The following is a 5,000-nucleotide window of genomic DNA, read 5'->3' on the forward strand; positions in this document are numbered from 1 at the left end:
AACTATTTAACAATTGAATTGCTTACGCACTACTTACAATGCAATGCACTTACAATTACAGGTGCTACTTACAATAATACAATTTCAATACTTACTCTACAAAACAATATGATTACTTTTAAAACTTTTTTTTCTTTTTAATTATTTCTTAAATAGCAACATTTACTTACACCGGAATACAATAATACAATACATTACATAACAAACATGTATTCAGTAAGCTATAAACAAAAAACAAAAAAAGTCATTACTACGATTTCTCAGCTAAATTATTAATCTATTCCGTGCATGCATGGCTTCCTTTTAATTCGTTTACAGTATATACTAGTTGTGCCTTGCGCCAAGTGCCAACGAGGCAAAATTGTTTCATGTCTCTGGAATGTGTGAAAGTTTGACACAGAGGTAAAATTATTTTACTATAAATGAAAGTAGGAAAGGAAGAGTGTGAAGTAACTCTGATAAGAGTCTTAGTCTTGAAGGCATAATTTGAGGAATTCCATAATTTCAAAGTGTGTAAATGTTGAGGGAAGGGGTAGTTTCTAAAGAAACTGTGGTGCTGCGTCGGTGGGGAAGTAGTATACAAAAATTTACAGGAGATTATGAGGTAAGAGAAGTAATCCCTCATACTGGCCCTATTCCCATCGTAATCCATCTTACGTTATTTTTAGATCTCCTGCGAGATCCGGTATTCCCACGAGGGTTAACTGATAGCCAATCACATGTCCTCATTTTTACCAATGTTGACAGCTGAGCGAATTCCCACGCAATGATTCGCGTCGTTCGCGATTTACCATCAAACAAAAATGGCGGAGGATGTTGAGACAAACGCGTATAAACATTTTGTGGACGAACGTGACTTGTTGACTACAGAGTTAAGCGATTACAATGACTTATGTTTTGAAACCTGTATCTTGGAAGGAACAAGTTATGTAACCGACAGGATTTTGTACAGAATGGCAAATGGAAGACTATAGTCGATAAGTACGATCTCTCTGACTTTAATAAACGCATTCTCGGTTTCCGTTGCGGGATTAAAAGATGTTGACTTAATTCTGATACGGTGATAGAGTAGGCAGATAGAGCTCTACAACAGTACCAAACATGAAAGGAAAACTTGAATCAAGCGTCCGATAAAAATTTTTGAACCCGTGTTATCGGATTCAAGTGAATTTGCAAAGCACGTATGTTAAATATAGCTGTCTCCTTAAAAAGAGATTTAACACGGTTTCGTATATGGCACAACCTTGAATGTGGTATCATTGAAAACTAGACAATTAAGCGATTTCAGTTATAGATGTTTGAAACCTGTATCTTGAAAGGATCGAGTGCATCTTCCAAAATTATTAAACTCGGTTTCGTACATTGGACAGTGTTGAAATTGGTGTCACTGTAAACAACACAGTTAAGCGATTTAAATGATATATCTTTGCATCTTGTATCTTGAAAGTAACGAGTTTTATAGGCGACAGAATTTTGTACACAATGAAATATCGCGGACTACAGTCACCAAGTAACATATTCCTGACTTGGTCAACGCGTTCTCGATTTTCTTAGCGGACTTAAACTATGGTGACTTAATTCTATGATATTCATAAATTAGACAGCTAACGCTTTCAAACAGTACCACACATGACAGGAAAATTTTAATTGACCGCACGATAAAAAATTTTAAAAACGTAAGATCGGATTGAAGTCAATTTGCGACGCACGCGTAAAATATAGCTCCCTTTTACAAAATTATTTAACAGGGTTTCCTACACTAGACAATCGTAAAATTGGTATCAGAGTGAATTATACAGTTAACCGATTTCCATGATATATGATTGCAAACTGTATCTTGACAAGGACGAGTTTTGTAAGCGACAGAATTTTGTAGACGATGAGAAAGTGCGCACTAAAATGGACAAGTAACGCAATGCAACCAAGGTAAACATATCTGCATATGTCAAAATTATTTAACACGGTTTGATAGATTGGAAATTCTTCAAATTGGTATCACTGCAAACTAGGCAGTTAAGCAATTCCAAGGATGTATGTTTGAAACCTGTATCTTGCAGACAATGAATTTTATCAGGCCATGAAACTCAATTTTGAAAACGGAGAGTGGCATCGTACAGAATTTGTTGCACTTTCCCTCGTACATGAAACTTCCACGTAACGCGCGCGGTAACATTATCCGCGGGAAAATTGATATCATCTAAAAATAACCTAAGAGGGATTACGATGGGAATAGGGCCAGTATGAGGGATTACTTCTCTTACCTTGATAATCTCTTGGTTATAGTAATTTGTTCAATTCTTTGATCTGAAGTCTTTAAAAACGTGGCAATCGACGAAAGAAAGCACTGGTTTAAAACTGACAAGCGAACACGCTGGTTCGAAATTGACAATTGAACACGCTGGTTCGCAAACGAACACGCTGGTTCGAATCGACAAGCGAACACGCTCGTTCTGTCCGAAATTTGTAGGTATAACCCTATTCCTTGATCAGCCGCTGCTTACAATTCAATTTACAAACACGTAATAAGGGCACGGAAAATATCTGTTCGGAAGACGATTTGAGATCTAGAATTTTCGAAACATTTGTTCTAAAATTTCTTGCTTGCCTGCCTGTCCTAGGATTTTCGAACATCTAAAACATAGTATAATTGCCCACTTTTAAAGGATTTTTACTCTAAAAAGCTCACCTAGAATTTTCGGGAGACTTTTTTCTGGCTGAAATTTTCGAAAAGGTAAGCTTTGATCCCTATAATTTTCGGATCACTAGACTTTCAGCTAGGAAATCCGAACAGATGAAAAATTCTTAGGGGATAAAAATATGCCTATATCTACCGTTTAAATACTAAAATACGTTTAACAATGCTATGTCTAAGTGGTTTTCAACTATATTCTCGTTGGGTGCCCCTGACGTAAGGCAACTACAAACGCCTCCAATCTCACTAGCTGAATCGTCCGCTGAAACAACACACAAACCACACGGTGGAAGCGACACATGTAAAAACGTGACGTCACTACCCAAATATGGAGTATTACTTACACCCAAATAGGGTCAAAAAAGGGTCCCTTACGCTGAGATGAGATTTTTCTTCTGTACTCACGTACGGCTCTATGATTTGCCAACTCGACGGCCGACCCTCTGGGGTCGGCCGCCTCGTTGGCAATAACATGTTTTAATTTAATTTAATTTATTTATTTTGTTGAGGTTTAAGATTTAAAAGGTTCTAAAGAAGATAGAAAACTAGGAAATCTTTCTATTTTTGGCAGTACTTCCTTTGTTTTGCAGGACCATATGTAATATCTGGAAGTAAAAGTATTGCTTTATGTTAGATAGGGTGCCCGATCTCAGGCCAATTATTATATCTGGAGTGAAAATATTGGATTGTAGTTTTATTTGATTTTCGGCCAATCATTTTGTAAAGCCCCGCCAAAAACAAGACATTTCGCTACACGACCAAAATAAATGAAAAAGAGACTCCTTTTCAGTTCTACAAAAGGTACAAATATCGTTTTCTCTAATGCCTATTTTTTTTAGAAAATCATTTGCCGCTAAACGCCTATGAAGTAGTTTAAACTGAAAAATAATTAATTTGGTAGATCTTTAGAACGTGCTTTTTCTTATAATTTTAGAAATTCAGTGGTTTTCACCCAAGTGACAAGGCGGTTATGCTGGATGGCAACGGAGCGTTTTCACTCACGTGACCAGCAGATATAGTGAATTACTGAAACAAAAGAAAGTATTTGGATAAAAATAGAGTTCAAATCCCAGAGGATTAGTTTAGAACACCAACATGGCTGCCGTGACGTCATGTGAAAACGCTCTGTACAATACAATTTCTTTTCGCAGAATTTGCATAATAATTAACAATTATTCCATGAGCGTACGTTGGATATGAGATAACAATCTTAGCCAACGTTAACAAGCAGGAGTGGGATAATTGTTTTATTAAAAACGCCCACAAATTATGCATAGATCTCCCCTACTTTATTTTTTATTTTGTATTCCCGCAGAAATCATTCGGGAAAGTTCGCTAGATCATCGATGATTCGTCGATTTTTGAAGTGAAGTCACCGACCAGCTTTTCAGTATAAGCACATGATGATAATTACGAGATTATCAAACCTCCGGACATCCCATCCCAAGCAGAGTGCACGAGTGAACCTTGAGTGTACCTCTTTCATTGTCCCAGCTAGCACTAATAATAAGCCAGGGCCGTAGACAGTACTCGGAGGCAAACCGAGGCACTTGCCTAATTCATTTTTTCGTGAATTTTTTAAAATAATGCGTGATTCCAGTGTTGTCTTTAAAATGTACTTATCATAAACACCTGAAATACCTACGAAGAAAACGTAACCATGGACATTGCCTCAGTTATATTTTTTTTCTTGCTACGACCCTGTAAGCTTCTACCAGGGATCGTAGTTTGCTTCCATCTTTTTTGCCTCATGAGAGTAAAACCAAAACCAAAGTAATTACTTTGGCCAATCAAAAAGGACGGAGGCAATCCAGTAAACCAATCAAAACTCGAAGGAATTACACGTAGCCGACACAAAGCGCGGGAAAATGTGCACGCGCAAGCCACGATTAGTTTTGGTTTAACTTCTGATTGGTTGAAAAAGTGGCGCGAGAACACTGAACCAGTCACTGAGTGAAGTAATGCAAAACCAAAGCAATTCGCTAATTACTTTCGACACTCGATTGAAAACCGCTCTATTCAGTGGGCCAAGAATAAAACACTGAACATTGAAAGTGCATTGCATTATGGTGGAGTAACCGCAGTTATCTCTGATATATACACTGTATACCGTAAGATATTCTCTGAGCAATGATGCTCCAAAATTTTATGAAAAATGTGTGGGATCATTTAGCACTTTTGCCAGCCAATAATTTATCAAGTTTAGATGGCTAATAACCCGCTCGTTATCCGAACTAAAACACTTAAAATTATAGTGAATCCTTAAACAAAACCTCCGTAATCTGTAAGTTTTCATGCCGCGGCGGTG

At 37.2% G+C, this 5,000-nt stretch overlaps 2 protein-coding genes across 2 annotated transcripts in view; one reads left to right on the top strand and one right to left on the bottom strand.

Annotated features, from left to right (window-relative positions):
• LOC138044349 (fibrinogen alpha chain-like) overlaps positions 1–5,000 on the top strand; it is a 217,976-nt gene that overhangs the window by 147,818 nt on the left and 65,158 nt on the right. The window lies entirely within an intron of this gene.
• Positions 1–5,000, bottom strand: part of LOC138048595 (uncharacterized) — a 31,001-nt gene that overhangs the window by 9,415 nt on the left and 16,586 nt on the right. The gene's annotated exons all lie outside the window — the stretch shown is intronic.

Source organism: Montipora capricornis, chromosome 1 (assembly GCF_036669925.1).
Source record: "Montipora capricornis isolate CH-2021 chromosome 1, ASM3666992v2, whole genome shotgun sequence".
NCBI lineage: Eukaryota > Metazoa > Cnidaria > Anthozoa > Scleractinia > Acroporidae > Montipora > Montipora capricornis.